The sequence below is a fragment of the Lutra lutra genome, chromosome 7, assembly GCF_902655055.1.
Source record: "Lutra lutra chromosome 7, mLutLut1.2, whole genome shotgun sequence".
Classification (NCBI taxonomy): Eukaryota; Metazoa; Chordata; class Mammalia; order Carnivora; family Mustelidae; genus Lutra; species Lutra lutra.
Window position 1 is genome coordinate 100,908,185 of NC_062284.1, and position 21,700 is coordinate 100,929,884.

The 21,700-nt window shown below is 40.2% G+C and overlaps 2 non-coding genes across 2 annotated transcripts; both read right to left on the reverse strand.

Annotated features, from left to right (window-relative positions):
* Window positions 1-16,602: 16,602 nt before the first annotated feature.
* Window positions 16,603-16,672, reverse strand: LOC125105912 (small nucleolar RNA U2-30). The gene has a single exon (XR_007129151.1). It is a non-coding gene; the product is annotated as a small nucleolar RNA U2-30 (small nucleolar RNA).
* A 184-nt stretch (window positions 16,673-16,856) lies between these two features.
* On the reverse strand, window positions 16,857-16,935 carry LOC125105913 (small nucleolar RNA U2-19). The gene has a single exon (XR_007129152.1). It is a non-coding gene; the product is annotated as a small nucleolar RNA U2-19 (small nucleolar RNA).
* Window positions 16,936-21,700: the final 4,765 nt, after the last annotated feature.

Here is a 21,700-nt window from a genome sequence, read left to right on the forward strand (position 1 = left end):
GCGGGCGGGGGCGCTCCGCGGGCGAGGGGCGGGCCGGGGCGGGGCCTGAGGCGGGCTCTCGCACGTGGGGCGCGGCGAGGACGGCCCCCGCGGGGACTCCGCCTCCCGGAGGCGCGGGACTGCGCACCGGCTGCCTCCTCTCGGCCTTCCCGCGGCGTCCGGCTCTCCGCTTTTCTGGAAATAACTCAGCGGACGAGTCCGCGAAGCGGAGTAAGTGCTGATAGTGTGCGCCTCTTTCATTTTCGGAAGCCGGAGGTTCGGCCTCTTGCCCTCTTCGGTTGCCCCTTGTGGTCCCTTCTTTTAATAGTCCGTTTAATTAGGACTTCAGCGACTCACCCGCAGCTGGAAGTTCCCCATCCCCAGTTTTCTGAGTCCCCTCCATGAAACAGGGCCACTACACTCCTTTCACATCCTTTTTGGATGAACCATAGGGTTGAGGCACTGGTTCTCAGCTGTGGCGGGTTTGCCTCTCAGGGGACAATTGGCAATGTCTGGAGCTTTCTCAGCCTCCTGTCTGTGGGAGGGGTGTCCCTGGCGTCTCTCCAGATGAGAGGGGAGAGGTGGGGAGAGACCAGGGACGCTGTGAAACATCTTGAAATACACAGAACAGGGCCCCACAACAACGTTTCAGCCTGGTCTGAAATGTCAGTCCTGCTCAGGTGGAGAAAACCTGTGTTAGGACAAGAAAAAAATGGCTTTTCTCTGAGCTTCCATTTCCAACACAGGTATCCTCATTTTACAGATGAGGAAACCGAGATCCAGAGATGTTAAGTAATTTACCAAAGTCACATAGCTTAGTAGCTCCCGTTCCTTGTCTTAGAGCGTAAGTTTTCAACTTACTGAAATTGCAAAGTATTTTATTCTTAATACTGTTTGAAGAACACCATATATATCGTCTGCCGGGAATTATATTTTCTGCTTATTTGTGAGATTTAAATTTCAGTTAACACTTTTACTGTTTCATGCATTCTCACACCATCAAACATTAGTGATGTGGCACTAATTAGAAATGTGGCATCCACATTTCTGTATCCATCCTTCCTTTTACCCCTTTGCATAGGAAAGAATGTATAAGATATAAAAAGAAATAAACACAAATGTTAAGAAACATACAGCTTTGTTTCCTTACCACAGTCTGGCCCTATGTTTTCAATGAGTTTCTTCTGAGCAACAGAATCCTGTAAATTTTATAATTTAGCAAAAACTGAAGGAATCAATTTTAAAATTTATCATAGATCACAGTTCTAAGAGATACCCAAGAGATCTCCTGCATTTTAGACGTATCCCTCTTTTTCCTTTTGGACCAAAGGAACGCAATTTCTCCTTAATAGTCACTCTAGCCAGTACAGCGCCCTCCTTTTTTACATGTTGGTGTACATGCAGTGAGGATCCAAGGTAGCCAGGTGACAATCTCAGTGTCTAGTTTAATAGAATCATTGATGTGTTTTCTAGGCATTTTTACTTATTTTTTAATTGAGATATAAATCACATAGAATATTGTATTAGTTTTAGATGTATAACGTGATTTGATATGATTATTTTGCAAGATGATTATTTCAGTAAGCCTAATTAACATCCCTCAGCACACATAGTTACAAATTTGTTTTTTTCTTATGATGAGAACTTTTAACATTTACTCTCTTCATAACTTTCAAGTATACAGTACAGTATTGTTACCTGTACTCACCATGCCTACATTACATCCCCAGGACTAATTTAACTTATAACTGGAAGTTTGTGCCTTTTGACCCCTCCATTGATTTTGCTCCCCACCCACCAACTCTGTAACCACTAATTTGCTGTCTTTACCTATGATTTTTTTTTTTTAGATTCAGCATAGAAGTGAGATCATACAGTATCTGTCTTTCTCTCCTTATTTCACTTACTGTAATGTATTAAAGCTCCATCGAAGTTGTAAATGACAGGATTTCCTTTTTAGGGGCTGAATAATATTCCACTGTTTGTGTGTTTGTGTGTGTGTATACACAAACTTCTTTATCCGCTCATCTAACAGTGGACACTTAAGTTGTTTCCATGTCTTAGCTATTGTTAGTGATGCTGCTATGAATATGTAGGTGTGTATATCTTTTCTGGATAGTGGTTAAATTTTTTTTTATATAAATATGCAGACGTGGAATTGCAGACCATATGATAGTTTCTCTTTCAAAATTTTTGAGGAACACGTTTTCGTTTTTGTTTTATGTTGCTTACAACAGTTTTTTTTTAAGTTTTAATTTTAATTCCAGTGAGTTAACATACAGTGTTATATTAATGTAAGGTGCACAATATAGTGATTCAGTAATTCTATACATTGCTCAGGGAACATCATAATAAGTGTACTCTTAGTCTCCATCGCCTATTTCATCAATCTCCCCACCCACCTCCCCTCTGATAACCATCAGTTTGTTCTTTATAGTTAAGAGTCTGTTTTTTTAGTTTGTCTCTTCCATATCTTAGCTATTGTAAACAATGTTGTAATGAACATGTGGGTACATGTATCTTTTCAAATCAGTGTTTTTGCATTCTTTGGGTAAATACCCAGTAATGTGATTGTTGGATAGTAGGGTAGTAGTATTTTTAGTTCTTTGAGGAACTTCCATGCTGTTTTCCACAGTGGCTGTAGCAGTTTGCATTCCTACTAACAGTACAAAAGGGTTCCTTCTTCACCACATCCTTGCCAACACCTGTTGTTTTGTTTTATTGATTTTAGCCATTCTGAAATGTGAGGTGATATCCCTTGAAGTTTTGATTTGCATTTACCTAATGGTTAAGTAACGATGAGCATCTTTTCATGTGAAGATTGGTCATCTATATGTCTTTTTTGGAAGAATGTCTTCATGTCTGCAGCCCATTTTTTTTTTTAAGATTTTATTTATTTATTTGACAGACAGAGAGGGATCACAAGTAGGCAGAGAGGCAGGCAGAGAGAGAGAGGGGGAAGCAGGCTCCCTGCTGAGCAGAGAGCCCGACGTGGGACTTGATCCCAGGACCCTGAGATCATGACCTGAGCCGAAGGCAGAGGCTTAACCCACTGAGCCACCCAGGCGCCCTGCAGCCCATTTTTTAATTGGATTTTTTTTGGGGGGGGTGTTGAATTGTGTAAGTTCTTTATATATTTTGGATTCTAGCCCTTTATCAGATACGTCATTTACAGATATCTTCTCCCATTCAGAAGGTTGCCTGTTAGTTTTGTTGATTGCTTCCTCCACAGTGCAGAAGTTTCTTATTTTAATGTATTCCCAGTGGTTTATTTTTGCTTTTGTTTCCCTTGCCTCAGGGAACCTATCTAGAAAAAAGCTGGTAAGGCCAGTGTCAAAATTATTACTGCCTGTGTTCTGGTCCAGAATTTTTATGGTTTCAGGTCTCACATTTAGGTCTTTAATCCATTTGGAATTTATTTCTGCGTATGGTGTAAGAAAGTGGTTTAGTTTCTTTCTTTTGTATATTGCTGTCCAATTTTCCCAACATCATTTGTTGAAGAGATTGTCTTTCCCATTGGATATTCTTTCCTGCTTTGTCAGAGATTAATTGGCGATATAATTGTGGGTTTATTGGGGCACCCGGGTGACTCAGTCGGTTAAGTGGCTGCCTTCAGGTCAGGTCATGATCCCAGGGTTTTCTGACTGAGCCCCACATCAGGATCCCTGCTCAGCAGGGAGCCTGCTTCTCCTTCTCCCTCTGCCTGTTTCTGTACTGATACTTACTTTCGCGCTCTCTCAAATAAATAAATAAAATCTTTAAAAAAAAAAGAAGAAAAGCACACAATTAAAAAAAATTATGGGTTTATTTCTGGGTTTTCTGTTCTGGTCCATTGATCTATATGTCTATTTTTGTACTAGTACTATACTGTTTTGATTACTATATCTTTGTAATATAACTTGAAGTCTGGAATTGTGATGACTCCAGCTTTGTTTTTCTTTTTCAAGATTGCTTTGGCTATTCGGGGTCTTTTGGGTTTCCACATAAATTTTAGGATTGTTATAGTTCTGTGACAAATGAGGTTAGTATTTTGACAGAGATTGCATTAAATATATACATTGTTTGGGGTATTGTGGACATTTTAACAATATTTGTTCTTCTGTAAGCTTGGAATGAATTTTCATTGGTTTGTATTTTCCATTTCTTTCATCAGTGTTTTATAGTTTTCAGAATACAGGTCTTTCACTGCTTTGAATAAGTTTATTCCTTTATATCTTATTGTTTTTGGTATAATTATAAATGAGATTGTTTTCATAATTTCACTCTCTGCTGGTTCATTATTGCTATATAGGAAAACGGATTTCTGTACATTAATTTTGTACCTTGCCGCTTTGCTGAATTCATTTATTAGTTCTAGCAGTTTTTTGGTGGAGTAGTTTGGGTTTTCTATACATAGTATCATGTCATCTACAAACAGTGGAAGTTCTACTTCTTCCTTACCAGTTCGGTTGCCTTTTATTTCTTTTTGTTGTGTTGTTTCTGTGGCTAGGATTTCTAGTACTATATTGAATAAAAGTGGTGAGAGCGGACATCCCTGTCTTGCTCCCGATCATAGGGGAAAAGCGCACAGTTCTTCCCCATTATGGATGATGTTAGCTGTGGGTTTTTCATAAATAGCCTTTATGTGGGCAGTTGGGTGGCTCAGTTGGTTAAGTGGCTGCCTCCAAGAGGGTCACGATCCCAGGTCCTGGGATCAAGCCCCACATCAGACTTCCTGCTCAGTGGGGAGCCTGCTTCTCCCTTCCTCTCTGCCTCTCCCTCTGCTTGTGTGTGCTCTCTCACTCTCTCTCTGTGTCAAATAAATAAATAAATAAATAAAATCTTTTTAAAAATGGCTTTTATTGTATTGAAAGTATGTTCTCTCTAAACCTCCTTTGTTAAGGATTTTTTTAATCATGAATGGATGTTGTAGTTTGTCAGAAGCTTTTTCTGCATCTATTGAAATGATCATATGGTTTTTATCCTTTCTCTTATTGATGTAATAATGTATTGTTAGGGTCCGTGATCAAAGGAACAAGACTGATACAAAGCGAAGGTCAAGCAAAGCTTTATTTCGTGCCAAGCATCAAGAATCAAACTGACCGGTCAGGGCTGTCTCTTACAAAAAGACGACGACGATGATCCTGACAAGGTCACTCCCAAGAAGGCCGCTCTGGACGAGTCTGCTCTGCAGATGAGGCCGCTCCCCGGTCGGAGCCGATCCCAAGAAGAGGCCACTCCCAAGAAGGCCGCTGCTGATGAGGTCGCTCCCTGGACAGGGCCACTCCTAAGAAGAGGCCACTCTGGAGGAAGCCGCTCCCAGGACGAGGCCGCTCCTAACAACGAAGAGGTGATGACGACAGCGACGATGACAAGGAGGACAACACCGATGATACAGACCCTGCTCCCCATGACGCCACCTGACAAGGCTGCTCCCCAGAGGAGGCCCCTGCTAATGAGGTCGCTCCCCAGACAGGGCTGCTCACCAGACAGGGCTGCTCCGGCGAGGCCGCTCTGGAGGAAGCCTCTTCCCAGACGAAGCCGCTCCCCAGAATGACACAGCTCTGGCGAGGCAGCGGCTCAGGGTTCGAGGCGAGGTTGCTGGCATCTAGGCCGTCCTCCACAGTGCCGCTGCCGAGGGTCGCGGTGTGTGGGCGGGGCCACTGGCGTCGGGGCCACTGGTGTCTCGGTGGTGGCGAGGCTGCTGGCCTCTCAGGGCCACTGGCATCTCGGGGCTGCTGGCATCGGGGCCGCTGGTGTCTCGGGGCTGCTGGGACCCCTGGCAGCTCAGGACCGCTGGGACTGCTGGCGGCAGGGCTGCCAGCGTCAGGGCCGCTGGCATCGCTTATAGCTCTGATAAGAGCTATGACAGCTCCTACAGCTCTTACAAGAGCTGTCACAGCTCCTACAGCTCTTACAGCTCTTCTTCTTCCCTCTCCGATGACTCTTCTTCTTCTTCCTTCAACAGCTCTCCTTCTTCCTCCCCGACAGCCTCGCAGACCAACGTTATGGGGGTGGTTGAGCCCCGCCCCTACACAGGCGGCCAATTGAATCCCAATTCACCCCAGTGGATATACGGTGCACCCCACCAATTGGACGTCTCCACCCGGCCTGCCCTGCTCCTACATCCAAGGTCCACAAGCAAGTTCCTCTAGGGGAGGGGCAGGCGCTTACAGTATCACATTGATTGATGTGCAAATATTGAACTATCCTTGCATCCCAGGAGTAAATCTAACTTGATTGTGCTGAAAGGTTTTTTTTTAATGTGTTGTTGAATTTAGTTTGATAGCATTTTGTTGAGCATTTTTGCATCTATGTTCATCAGAGATACTGTCCTGTAGTTCTCTCTCTCTCTCTCTTTTTTCGGTGGTGTCTTTTTCTGGTTTTGGAATCAGGATAATGCTGGCCTCATGGAATAAATTTGGAACTTTTCCTTCCTTTTCTATTTTTTGGAATAGTTTGAGAAGAATAGGTATTAACTCTTCTTTAAATGTTTGGTAGAATTCACCTGGGAAGCCATCCGATCCTGGATTTTTGTTTGGAGTTTTTTGATTACTGATTCAATTTCTTTGTTGGCAATTGGTCTGTTCAAATTTTCTATTTCTTCCTGATTCTGTCTTGGGAAGTTATATGTTTCTAGGAATTTATTGATTTCTTCTAGGTTGTCCAATTTGTTGGCATATAGTTTTCTGTAATATTTTCGTATAATTACTTTTAGTTCTGTGGTGTAGTTCTTTCTCCTCTCTCATTTGTGATTTTATTTACTTCAGTCCTTTGTCCTTTTTTCTTGATAGGTCTGGGTAGAGGTTTATCCATTTTATTGATTTTTTAAAAAAATATTTTATTAAGAGAGAGAGAGAGCATGAATGGGAGGGAGAGAGGGAGATGGAGAGAGAAGTTCAAACAAACTCTGTGCTGAGTGTGGAGCCTGACACAGGGCTTGATCCCACAACCCCAAGATCACTACCTGAGCTGAAACCAAGAGTTGGATGGACTCCTGAGCAACAGCATTACCCAGGAGCTCCTTTATTGATTTTCTTTTCTTTTTTTTTTTTTTTTAAAGAAACAGCTTCTGGTTTCATTGATCTGTCCTATTGTTTTTTTAATTTCTATTTTATTTCTGCTTTAATCCTTATTGTTTCCTTCCTCCTCCTGGTTCTGGGTTTTCTTTGTTGTTCTTCTTAGCTCTTTATGTGTAAATTTAGTTGTTTATTTGAATTTTTCCTGCCTCTTGAGGTAGGATGGTATTGCTATGAGCTTTCCTCTTAGAACTGTATCCCAAGGTTTTTGACCCATTGTATTTTCATTTTTATTTGTTGCCATGTACTTTTTAATTTCTTTTTTTTATTTCTGGTTGGCTGATTTATTGTTTAGTAGCATGTTACTTAGCTTCCATGTATTTGTGGTCTTCCAGATATTTTCTTGTGATTGACTTCTAGCCATTATGGTCAGAAAAAATGCATGATATGACTTCAGTCTTTTTTAATTTGTTGAAGCTTGTTTTGTAAGCTAATATGTGATCTTTTCTGGAGGACTTGTGGACTTGAAAAGAATATGTATTCTTCTGATTTAGGATAGAATGTTCTGAATACATCTGTTAAGTCTATCTGGTCCAATGTGTCATTCAAAGCCATTGTTTCCTTGTTGATTTTCTATTTAGATGATCTGTCCATTGATGTGAGCAGGTTGTTAAAGTCCCCTGCTATTATTGTATTCTTCTTGATTAGTTCCTTTATGTTAGTTATTAACTGTTTTATGTATTTGGGTATTCCTATGTTGGATGTAAAATATTTATAATTGTTATATCTTCCTTTTGGATTGTCATCTTTATTATTATATAGTGTCCTTTGTCTCTTGTTACAGTCTTTGTTTTAAAGTCTAGTTTATTCAATATAAGTATTGGTACACTGGCTATCTTTTTATATCCATTTGCATGATAGATATTTCTCCATTCTGTCAATTTCAATCTGCCTGTGTCTTTAGGTCTAAAATAAGTCTTTTGTAGGCAGCATATGCTGCCTTGTTTTATCCTTTTGTTTTATCCATTTGTTACCCTATGTCTTTTGATTGGAACATTTAGTCCATTTATATTCAAAGTAATTATTGATAGATACATATTTATTGCCATTTTATTACTCGTTTTTTTGGTTGTTTCTGAAGATTTTCTCTGATCCTTTCTTATCTTTCTCTCTTACTTGGTTTGCTGGGTTTTTTTTAGTGATATATTTGGATTTCTTTCACTTTATTCTTTGCATACGTATTACTGGCTTTTGATATATGGTTACCATTAAGTTTGTATATAATCTCTTCTCAATATAGCAGTCTATATTAAGTTGAAGGTCATTTAAGTTTGAACCCATTCTTTATTCCTCCCCACATTTAGGTATATGGTATCATATTTTACATCCTTCTATTTTATGAGTTCCTTGGTTGGTATTGTACAAAATATTCATTTTTACTGCTTTTGTTTTACCTTCATACTGTTACTTTTGGTGTATCCTTTCCACTTGAAGAGTCCTTTTTAATATTTCTTGCAGGGCTGGCTTAATGGTCATGAATACCTTTACTTTTTGTTTGTCTAGAGAACTCTTTATCTCTCCTTTTATTCTGAATGATAGCCTCACTGGATATAGTATTCTTGGCTGCAGGGTTTTTTTCCAGCACTTTGAGTATATCATGCCACTCTCTTGTGACTTAGAAAGTGTCTGCTTTAAAATCTCCTGATAGCCTTATGGGGGTTCCCCTATATGTAACTATCTTCTTTTGTCTATCTGCTTTAGTATTTTTTTTCTTTATCACTGTATTTTCCATTTTAATTATAATATGTCTTAGGGTAGATCTGCTTTTGTTGATTTTGTTGAGGGTTCTGTGTGCCTCTTGTATCTGGATATTTATTTCCTTCCCCATATTAGGACAGTTTTCAGCTGTTATTTACTCAAATAAATTTTCTGTCCCCTTTTCTCTCTCTTTCCTTCTTCTGGGACTCCTGTTATGTGAATGTTATTATGTTTGATAGAGTCACTGAGTTCCCTAAGTCTGTTCTCTCTCTCTCTCTTTTTTAAAAGATTTTATTTATTGGACAGAGAGATCACAAATAGGAAGAGCAGCAGGCAGAGTGAGAGGGGAAGCAGGCTCCCCACTGAGCAGAGAGCCCAATGCAGGGCTCGATCACCGGACGCTGAGATCATGACCTGAGCCGAATGCAGAGGCTTAACCTACTGAGCCACCCAGGCACCCCCCCCCCCCGCAAGTCTATTCTCATTCTGCACAATTCTTTTTTCTTTCTTTTATTCACCTTGATTACTGTCCATTACTCTGTTTTCTAGTTCATTAATTCCTTCTTCTGCTTCTTTCATCCTGCTGTTCATCCTATCAACATGTTTCTCATTTCATTTATTGAGCCCTTATTGCTGCTTTGTTATTCCTTATTCTGTGTTAAAGGTCTCTGTCATATCTTCCATCCTTTTCTCAAGTCTGGTGACTATGTTATGATCATTGCTTTAAATTCTCCATCAAGCATATTACTTATATCTGTTTCACTTAGATCTCCAGCTGTGGCCTTTTTCTCTTCTTTCATTTGGGATAAATTCCTCTGTTTTTTCATTTTGTCTAAGTCTCTGTGCCTGGCATCTCTGTGTTAGGAAAGTCAGGTACTTCTCCAAATTTTTTTTAAAAGATTTTATTTATTGAGAGAGAGAGAGAGAGAGAGAGAGCATGCACACATGTACATTCATATGAGTTGGAGGAGGGACAGAGGGAGAAGCAAATTCCCTGCTGAGCAGGGAACCTGACACAGGGCTCAATCCCAGAACCCTGAGATCATGACCTGAACTGAAGGTAGACACGCAACTGCCTGAGCCACCCAGGTGCCCCAATACTTCTCCTGTTCTTAAGAGTAAAAACCTTGGGGTGCCTGGGTGGCTCAGTGGGTTAAAGCCTCTGCCTTTGGCTTGGGTCATGATCTCAGGGTCCTGGGATCGAGCCCCATATCGGGTTCTCTGCTCAGAGGGGAGCCTGCTTCCCCCCCCCCCGCCGCTGCCTGCCTCTCTGCCTACTTGTGATTTCTGTCTGTAAATAAATAAAGAAAATCTTAAAAAAAAAAAAAAAAAGAGCAACAACCTTATGATAAACTGGCCCTGTAGTGTCCTGCCATGTGGTGTACCCTGTTCCCCAGGGCCTGGTGCTTCTGAGTGTCTCCAGTGTGTGCTGTGTGTGCTCTACTATTGTTCCTGGCCATTTTTTTCCCTTAAGGCTAGTCACTGGGAGAGGCTCTCTGCCTATTGTGGGCAGTGTTTGGTCCCTGGCCTCAAAGTGTAAGTTTTAACTGGGTGAGCTCTTGTCTGCCTGTGAGCTGGGACCAGCTGCTAGAACTGAGGCCTTGGAAAACCAAGGTTGGAAGATGGAGTTTGGGCCAGTCTTCTGGACAAGGGGGCCCACCTTGCTGTGACTGAGGTAAGCATGATTGGGAAGGGCAGTTACACCAGAGCTTTGGGGGACTGAGCTTGATGTAGCAAGTTAGGTAGTGAGTGTTGACACTCTACTGGTTCCCACAGATGGCCCCATGCTTATGCTGAGGGGTGAGGGAGGGAAATGGCACTTGCCTTTTCCTTTGTTCCCAGAGGGGTCTCTCCATGACTGCTGCCTCTCTGGCACACCAAAAAGAGCAAATAACCTCCTCATTATGTGCCTTAGGCACTCTTTAGATTGCTGTTTCCATGCTGTATGTCACAGGCTGTTTTCCCTGCCTTCTCTCCAAGAGCAGCCCAATGCCTTGAGTCTCTCCCAGAGCCAAGCATGCTGACCTTGACAACTCTAGGCTTTAACTACCACTGGTTGTACAAAATTCAGCCCCTCTCACTTTCCAAACCAGTTGCTGTGGGGAACCATCTTCCCCATGCATGCCCCTGTGTACTAATCTGTCTCTCCCTCTTCTCCACAAGAGTGGCTCCCTCCCCATCACAGCAGCCATGATCCATTTCACCCCAGACTATCTCCGTACTTCCTACCTCTTCTCTACCTTTACTTGTGAGGTTTATTGTGCCAATCTTCAGGTTGATTTCTAGGGTGTTTAGGATGATTTGGTAGTTATCCAGTTGTATTTGTGAGACAAGGTGAGCCTAGGGTCTTCCTACTCTACTGCCATCTTTCCTCAACCCTTTATTGCTGACTGTCAGTACACAAGGGTCCCCATTTCTCCACATCGTCACCAATACATGTTATCTTTTTTTTTTTAATAATAACTGTTCTAACAGGTTGAGAGGGTAACTCATTATGATTTTGATTTGTATTTCCCTGATGTTTAGTGATGTCGAGTACCTTTTTATGTGTATATTGGCCATCTGTATGTCTTTTTTAGCAAAATGTCTATTCTTCTGACCATTTAAAAAAAAAAAGATTTTATTTATTTATTTATTTATTTATTTGACACACAGAGAGAGCACACACAAACAGGGGAAGTGGCAGGCAGAGGGAGAGGGAGAAGCAGGCTCCCTGCAGAGTAGGGGAAGCCCAATATGGGACTCAATCACAGGCCTCCAGAGTCATGACCTGAGCCAAAGGCAGTGGCCTAAGGAATTGAGCTACCCAGGTGCCCCTTTCTGATCATTTTTAATGAGATTGGTTTTTGCTATCAATTGTATGAATTCTTTTTTTTTTAAAGATTTTATTTGAGAGAGAGAGAGAGAGATCATGAGCAGGGGGGAAGGGTAGAGGAAGAAACAGACTCTCTGCTGAGCAGGGAGGCCAATGTAGGACTTGATCCCAGGACCCTGGGATCATGACCTGAGCAGAAGGCAGATGCTTAACCAATTGAGCCACCCAGGCATCTAAGTTTATTTATCTTGGATATTAGCCCTTGACTAAACATATGATTTGCAAATATCTCCTTCCATTCAGGAGGTTGCCCTTTTATTTTGTTGATAGATTTTTTTTTTCCTGTGCAAAATCTTCTTAGTTTGATGTAGTCCCAGTTGTTTATTTTTGCTTTTGTCGCCTTTGCTTCTGGTGTCAAATAAAAAGAAAAAAAAATCATTGCAAAGACTGATGTCAAGGAGCTTCCCCTTTATGTTTTATTATAGGACTTTTCTGGTTTCAGGTCTTACATTCAAGTTTTTAATTCATCATGAGTGGATTTTTGTGAATGGTAAAAATAGTGGTCGAGTTTCATTCTTTTGCATGGGGTTACCTAAGTTTTCCAGCACCATTTGTTGAAGAGACTATCTTTTTCTCATTATATATTTTTGGCTCCTTTGTCATAAGTTGGCTGTGTATGCATGGGTATATTTCTGGGCTCTTTGTTCTGTTCCATATTTTTATGTCAATACCATACTGTTTTGATTAGTATAGTTTTGTAATATAGTTTGAAATCTGGAATTGTGATGCCTACAGCTTTGTTTCTCTTTCTCAAGGTTCCTTTAGCTATTTGGGATATTTTGTGGTTCCATTACAAATTTTAGAATTCTTTGTTTCATTTCCGTGAAAAATACCCTTGGACGTTTGATAGGGATTGCATTGAATCTGTAGATTACTTTGGGTAAAATAGACGTTTTAACAATATTAATTCTTCCAGTCCATGAGCATGGAGTACCTTTCCATTTATTGTGACTTCTTCATTTTTATTTCATCAATGTCTTACAGTTTCCAGTGTATAAGTCTTTTACCTCCTTAGTTAAATATATTCCTAGGTATTTTATTTCTTCAAAGCAATTGTAAATTGAACCTGATTTTTAATTTCTCTTTCAGGTAGTTTGTTACTAATGTACAGAAAAACAATTGGTTTTTGTATATTGATTTTGTATCCTGCAACTTTACTGAATTTGTTTATTCTAAGTTTTTTGGTGAAGTTTTTAGGGTTTTCTATATATAGTATCATGCCATCTATATACAGAGATAGTTTACATCTTTGTTTCTGATTTGGATGCCCTTTATTACTTTGTTTTGCATAATTGCCCTAGCTAGAACTCCCAGTACTATTTTTTAAAGGATTTATTTATTTATTCATTCATTCATTTCCTCATTCATTTTAGAGAGAGAGGAGAGCAAGAACAGGAGAGGAACAGAAGCTTATTTTGTGGCCTAACATCTGATCTATCCTGGAGATTGTTCCATGTGTGCTTAAGAAAAATATGTATTCTGCTTTTGGATGGAATCTTCTGTAAATGTTTGTCAAGTCCACCTGGTTTAACATGTTATGTCCAATGTTTCTTTATTGATTTTCTGCCTGGATGATCTATCCAATGATGACAATTAAGTATTAAAGTCCCCTACTATTCTTGTATTGTGTTTATTTCTCCCTTTAGGTCTATTAATACTTGCTTTGTATATTTAGCTGTTTCTAGGTTGGGTACATGTAAATTAACAAATGTTATATCATCTTATTGGATTGACCCCTTTATCATTATATAGTGAACTTCTTTGTCTCTTATAATAGGTTTGTCTTAAAGTCCATTTTTTCTGATATAAGTAGAGCTACTTCAGCTTTCATTTGGTTTCCATTTGCATGAACTATCTTCTCCCATTCCCTTAGTCTGTGTGTGTCCTTAAAGTTGAAGTGAGTCCCTTATAGGCAGCATATTGTTGGGTCATATATTTTTTTAAAAAATCTATTCAGCCACTCTGTATCTTTTGATTGGAGAATTTAATCCATTTATATTTTTTAAATATTTATTTATTTATTTTAGAGAGCAAGGGCACAGGGGAGAGGGCCAGGGAGAGAGAAAATCTCAAGCAGGCTCCCCACTGAGCACAGAGCCCAATGCGGGGCTCAATTTCATTACCCCGAGATCATTACCTGAGCCAGAACCAAGAGTCAGACACTTAGCCGACTGATCCACCCAGGCACCCCTAGTCTATTTACATTGAAAGTAATTATTGATAGGTATGGGCTTACTGCCATTTTGTTTATTGTTTTCTAGTTCCTTTTTCTTTTGCTTTCTTCCTTTGCGATTGGATAATTTTCTATAGTGGTATACTTAGTTTTTTTATCTTTATCTTTTCTCTATCTAGTGTAGGTTTTCCTTTGTGATTACAGTAAGGCTTACATAAAGCATCTTATATTTGTAGCAGTCTATTTCAAGTTGTTAACAACTAAGGTCCAAACTCATTCTAAAGCTCTACATTTTGGGGCGCCTGGGTGGCTCAGAGGGTTAAAGCCTCTGCCTTCAGCCCAGGTCATGATCCCAGGGTTCTGGGATCGAGCCCCACATCGGGCTCTCTGCTCAGAAGGGAGCCTGCTTTCTCCTCTCTCTCTGCCTGCTTCTCTGCCTACTTGTGATCTCTGTCTGTCCAATAAATAAATAAAATCTTTAAAAAAAAAAAATCTCTACATTTTTACTGCCCCACCCGTTTTATGTTTTTGATTTAACAATTTACATCTTTTTATCTGTGTATCCATTAGCAAATTATTGTAGTTATAGCTATTTTTTTTACTACTTTTGTCTTTTAACCTTCATACTAGATTATTGGTAGTTTAATCACCTACCACCATTGCAACATTAGATTATTCTTAATTTAACTATGTATTTACCTTTACCAGTGAAATTTATACTGTCATATGTTTTCCCATTACTAATTAGCCTCTTTTCATTTCATCTGAAAGAAATTCCTTTAACATTTCTTGTAAGTTCAGTGTAGTGGTGCTAAACTCCAGTTTTTGCTTGTCTGGAAAACTCCTTTTTTTTTTTTTTTTTTTTTTTAATTATTTATTGGGATACCTGGGTGGCTCAGTTGGTTAAGCATCTGACTTTGGCTCAGATCATAATCCCAAGGTTCTGGGTTGGAGTCTGTGTTGGGTTCCTTGCTTCATGGGGACCCTGCTTTTCCTTCTGCCTGCTGCTCCCCCTGCTTGTGCTCTCACTTTCTCTGACAAGTAAACAGAATCTTTAAAAATAATTATTTATTTGAAAGAGAAAGAATAAATCATGATACTCCTTTCTGACCCACAAGGTTTTTGTTGAAAAAAATCTGATAGTCTTTTTTTTTTTAAGATTGATTAATTTATTTTAGAGAGAGAGAGAGAGAGAGTGCGCCCAATTGAAAGGGGTAGAGGGAGAAGGAGAGAGACTCTCAAGCAGAGTCCGCAATGAATGCAGAGCCTGGTTTGGGGCTTGATTTCACAACCCTGAGATCGCAACCTGAACTGAAACCAAGAGTCAGACACTTAACTGACTGTATCACCCAGGTGCCCTTTATTGGTCGTTTTCTGGGCGTTTCCTTATACATAACAAGTTTTCTCTTGCTATTTTTTATTCTCTCCTTGTCTTTAACTTTTGATAACTTAATTATAGTTTGTCTTGGTGTGGGTCTTTTTGGATTCATCTTCTTTGGAATTTTCTGAATCTGGATGTCTGTATCCTTCCAAGGTTAGGAAAGTTTTCAGCCATTATTTCTTTAAAAAAAATCTCTGCCCCTTTATCTTTCTTCTCCTTCTGGGACCCCTAAAATGTAAATATTGGGCCTCTTAATGTTGTCCCATTAATCCCTTTAGCTATCTTTCTTCTTTTTCATTTTTTTCTCTTTTTGTTCCTCTTGTTGGAGGAACTGCTCTGTTCCTGAATTCTCCTGCCCTGTCTTAGAGTTTGATGATTTTCTTATACTTCCTCTGCTGTTAAAAACTTTTGTTGAGTGTCTTAGTTCAATTATTGAATTTTTCAGCTCTGTGATTTCTGTTTGGTATTTTCTTTTTTATCCCTCTCTCTTTTTCTTTTTTTTAAAGATTTTATTTATTTGACAGAGAGAGACAGTGAGAGGGAACACAAGCAGTGGGGGAGTGGGAGAGGGAGAAGCAGGCTTCCCACTGAGGAGGGAGCCCAGTGCAGGGCTTGATCCCCAAACCCTGGGATCATGACCTGAGATGAAGATGAAGGCAGATGCTTAACAACTGAGCCACCAAGGCACCTCTGTTTGGTATTTTCCTATGTTTTCTGTCTCTTTGATGTAATTCTCACTTTATTAATTCATTGTTTTCCTGACCTCAGCAAGCATCTTTATGACCATTTTTTTTTTTTAACTCTTTGTCAGGTAAATCACTTCTATTTCGTTAAGGTCTTCTTCTGAGGTTTTATCTTGTTCTTTTATTTGGAACATGTTCCTCCATTCAGTTTTCTTGACTCTGTTGACTTGCATTAGATAAAAGAGTGACCTTTCTCATTCTTGAAGGAGTAGTCTCATTTAGGTGATGAACCTTATTATTCAGTCCTGAGCTCCTCATGGTTTACTCTCAAAGCTTTGTGATTGTCCAAGTGGTCTTTTATGTTCTTACTGACTTCCAGTAGTTGAGGGTGTGCCAGTATTTGTCAGTGTCCCAAAGGGAAGGATCTCAGTCAGCACTAAATGCAGACTAATTAGAAGCCACACACTCAGGGAACATTTTCCTTTCTTTTTAAAAATTTTCAGTCTAGGGCGCCTGCATGGCTCAGAGGGTTAAGCCTCTGCCTTCGGCTCAGGTCGTGATCTCAGGGTCCTGGGACCGAGTCCCGTGTCAGGCTCTCTGCTCAGTAGGGGCCCTGCTTCCCCCCCACCCCCACCTCTGCCGGCCTCTCTGCCTACTTTTGTTCTCTCTCTGTCAAAAAAATAAATAAAAATCTTTAAAACAAAAAAACAAAAAAAGCCCCCAAAACAAAAAAAAATTAAAAAATAAAAAAATTTTAGTCTCAGATAAAGTGTAGAAACCCTCATAGTTACAAAAGTGTGTAGTAAAACCTTTTAATCATTGATCAGAACTGATTAGTCTTTCATACACACACATTACCCCTTGCCATATCTCATTCATCCATTGACAAGTTCTCACTTATCCATGGTCACCTTTATATACACACACACACACACACACACGTGCACACACATGCACACACATTGCTAACTCTAGACATAAGCCCTTATTGTTTTAATTTAATTTTCCTTCTCAGAACTACAAAAATCGTGTATCAGGTAGCCTGGAAGGCCTCTGATGCTTAGATCTGGATATTTTCATCCTTGATCCACTTCCTTTTAAATTGAGCATAAAGATTTTGTTTACTTGTCAGAGAGAGTGAGAGAGAGAGCACACGCAGGGAGAGCAGCAGACAGAAGCATGTAAATATACTTCCTTCAAGGGCAGACTGGAAGATGTGTATTTCTGTGTGTTGCCTCTGCACATCCAACCCTGGGGGGATAGGCAGTTAAGAACTGTTTGTTTGCGGGGCACCTGGGTGGCTCAGTGGGTTAAGCCACTGCCTTCAGCTCAGGTCATGATCTTGGGGTCCTAGGATCGAGCCCCGCATCGGGCTCTCTGCTCAGCGGGGAGCCTGCTTTCTCCTCTCTCTCTGCCTGCCTCTCTGCCTGCTTGTGATCTCTCTCTGTCAAATAAATAAATAAAATTAAAAAAATAATAACTGTTTGTTTGCTACCATCCCATTGAGTCCATGAAAACAAGCCCCACTAGCCACTAGTGCCAGGTTATCAAGAGATGTGTCCTCTACGTGGCAGCCACAAAAACCAGGGTGGCAGACATGTTCATAAGCTTCTTTCTCAAAGACAATGGCAATCTGGAATGAGGCAAAGAGAAAGCACAAAGATGGTGCCTGCTGGCCTTCCTGGTTTCTGGAGGGGATGGCAATTTGTGCCTAGACAGGTGTTAAAGTAAGAGCCTGCCCCTCAGGCCACAGCTATTAAGATAGCTAATAGGCCTCTTCACAAAAAGACCGTTTCAATCTGCTGCATCTGTGCTGTGCAGTGGAGGGATACCTGGTTAAGAACTGTTTTTATATTTGTTGCAGTCCTATGTTACAGTCCTATGTTACAGTCCTACCCGCAAATATAAGCCCCATTAAGGGGCTTCATCTGGGCAGTAACTCCAAAAACTGGGGCATCAGACATGTGAACGAGCTCCTTTCTGGGAGACACTGATGACCTGGATTGAGGCAGAGAGAGAACAGGAAATACACCTACACCAGGACTGTATTAAATGAGAAGGCTGCCCCTCAAGCCGAAACTTTTAAGGTAAGGAAATAGTTTCTTTCATGAAAAGACTGGGCTTGTTTCAGTCTGCTGCCTCTGCACTGGGCCTGTGGAAGTAAGCCATAGTGAGACCCCAGAAATCTTTTAAGAACTATTAGTTCACCAAAGACTGTGGATCTTATAGATCCAAGTCCCATTGGCTTTCAAAGGTAGATGCTTTGGGAATCCATTTCTCAGGTGGAAGTCTTAAGAGTTGCTGTACCAGCCATGGGGTCCAAACCCTTCATTCCTCAGAGAGAAGCTGTGAGTTGTGAGTTCCTTCCCAGTTGTGTGTCACTGTGCCAGGATTGAGGTTTATGGTGAGATTGTATGTGAGGCTTTCCTACTCATTTCAGTGTGGGTTTTTTCTCATTTTCCTGATGTGTAAGAGTCACTCAACTACTTTGTGGATTTCTTTCAGAGGGAGTTGTCCTTTAATAGCTAAACATTCAGTTTGTCTGTGAAAGAGGTGAGTTCAGGATTCTCCTGTGGATTCTTATAAGAAATTCCGCGTCAACAGTGTTTTTGATGACACAGATAATGCTATTATGTGGGAAAAATGGCTATCGGTGATTGACTTGAGAAATGATTCAGGAATGTTGATCTCATCAAGAGTTTTAAGAGTAACTTAACCAATTTATTTCATTCATATATTCCTCATAATGTTTGCACACGAATTTTGTATTATAGTCTATATCTAATTAAGTATAAATGACTGTTTTGCTAGGTATGAAATTGAGCTTCCAAGTGATTATAAAGGGTGTGTTATCGTTTTTAATTGCCATCTTGTTTCTTTTTTTGTGGCACCTAAACTAATGGTTTGTCTTACAGTGGATATATCTTAAGATTTTTTTTTTTTAAGATTTTATTTATTTATTTGACAGAGAGAGATCACAAGTAGACAGAGAGGCAAGCAGAGAGAGAGAGGGAAGCAGGCCTCTTGCCGAGCAGAGAGCCCGATGCGGGACTCGATCCCAGGACCCTGAGATCACGACCTGAGCCGAAGGCAGCGGCTCAACCCACTGAGCCACCCAGGCGCCCCTATATCTTAAGATTTGATGAAATATGGTACATACCTTAAACATGTTCATAAATTATTTCATTTGATCCTTATATTAATACTGGGAGATAAGATTGGCATTATTTTTTACATAAGGCAAGTGAATCTCAGGTAATTTCATTTTCTCATAGGTGAGGCTGTATTATGTTTTATAGACTTTTGAACTTAACCTAATAAAATGGTTCAGTAACTTGATTTTTATAATGTTAAACCACAAAATTATAGCATTTTTAATATTGCATAGATCATGTAACATAATGATACTTTTTTGAAAGTGTGATGTTATAAATGAAAGATGACTGGTGGTTAAGCATAGGGAGATTTATGTGTGAAGTTAGGGAATACTCAGATATGGGAGAAATTCCTGGAAAGGAAACAAAGAATCAAACCTATGAGAAATGTGGTGGTATGGAAAATATCTCTAATCTAATTGCAGTGCATTTATGGCATTTGCTATCATGTTATAGATAACAACATATATCTTGTTGTTTAGATCTTCAGAGGTGGCTCATTTTCACCTAGATACTATGCCTTCGCATTCTATAGTTGCCCATAGTCAACTACAGTTCTTGCTTCCAAGAAAAAGTCAGGTTCTTGCTTCCAAGCTGAAGAAACCAACTGTGGAAGGATTGATCATTAGTTTACAAATCAGTGAGAAGGTTGGAGAACAAACAAGGCTCAAAAAATGAGAGAAGCCAAGAGGGTCTAGGCAGCCCAGAACACCTAGCTGCCCAGAGTCTGGGGAAACCAGTATTTTGATCTTCTAGTTTCCTCCTGTCAAGAGTCATACATTGTTGAATTTCCAAATTTAGATCCTTGGCAGCCAGAAGAAGTACATGTACACTTGATTATTAAGGATTATGCCATATATATTTTGTTTAAATATGATTGAGTAGAACATTTAAAATGTACATTTAATAAGGCTATTTTTAACTATAAGGAATTGTTTTATTATTATTATGTTGGGTCCCCCAATAATGGGCCCATGATTAAAGGAGTGAGACTGATATAAAACGAAGGTCAAGCAAAACTTTATTTCACGCCAAGCATCAAGAATCAAACCGACCGTCAAATAGACCAGTCGGGGCCACCCCTTACAGAGAGGACGACCACTCTCTGTTTCACAGACTAGCTTTTATAGAGCAAAGGCCATGTGGTTGGGCCTGGCCACGCACAGGTGGCCAATGAAGTTGTAACACACAGAGAAAGCTGCACAGCCATGCTAGGTGACCAACTGAATTACAGTTTACCCTACTAGACATTTGAACCAGCCTATCACCTTGGTGAGAATTGGTGCCCAAAAGGTGCCCAAAGGGTGGGGCCCACACTCCTTGGTAGCTAGGAGACAGTATGCGCCCCCACTGATTGAAAACCTCCACCTGGCCTGACCCACCCTTGTATTTGGGCTTTTTTTTTTTTTTTACCTGGGACTGGTTTCTGGGACTTGTTTTTAAGTAAGTTCCCCTGGGGTGGGGGAGGGGGCAGGGTCAATTTAAGTTTTACTGCATAAACAACAAAATGGCAGTTCAACGGGGGTGGGGCCGCTCTGGCTAAATAGGCCCTTACAATTACTTTTCTTTTAAAGAGTGCTATTAAGTACTGGAAAACCTGAAAAACATTCCTAGAACTACAGTGTTCATCCTGCTATGGGCATGGTCATTTTATTAATTCCTTCCTTGCTTAAAGTTAAAATATACAGAGGTATTTCTACTCCCCCCAACCCCTACTCCAAAACTAAATCAATTTTATTGTGAAATACAATACAATTCACCTTATTTGCTGGAATTCACTTATTAAAACCAGGTATGGCTATGGGTGGCAGAGTCATTTTTAGGCATTCCTCAGTTATACCATTCTCCATCCAGTGTGACCTGACTTCCATCTCTGAATTCAGTCTTTAGGTAGCTAACATATAGTTTATCTACATATTTACTTATGTATTGCTTAGTGCAAAGGTAATGAATGAATATTTTAAAATATGTAACATTATGGAAACACAGAACAAAGAATGATCAGTCCCCATAATCCTACCCTCAGGGATAATTACTACTAACAGTTTGGTAGACCTTAAACCAGACCGCCTGGTTTCCATTTCAGGTGGCCACCCTGGATGAGTTACTGATTTTCTCACTGCCACAGCTTCCTCTTCCCAGAGTAATAGTACTGATTTGTAAGGTTTCACGAGGCTTTAATAAGTGTTCAGCAGGTTTACTAGCATATTGTAAGTGCTTGATAAGTGCTAATTTGTGTACTTGTGTTAGTCAAGTTAGACTAGATTGTATTGCAATAACAAATAATCTACCCAAATCTCAGTGGCTTAACATAACAAAAATTTATTTCTTGCTAATGCTGGGTTTCTTTTTTTTTTTTTAAGATTTTATTTATTTATTTGACAGAGAGAGATCACAAGTAGACAGAGAGGCAGGCAGAGGGAGAGAGAGAGAGAGGGAAGCAGGATCTCCGCTGAGCAGAGAACACGATGTGGGACTCGATCCCAGGACCCTGAGATCATGACCTGAGCCAAAGGCAGCGGCTTAATCCACTGAGCCACCCAGGCGCCCTAATGCTGGGTTTCTTAAACAGATTGGCAGGGCATTTTCTCCATGCAGTCACTCACAGGCCCATGGTTGTGGAGGTTCTACCATGTTGTAGTCACACTTTGCAATACGTGGTGCTTTTAGTCACCACAGCAATGAAAAGAGACTATAA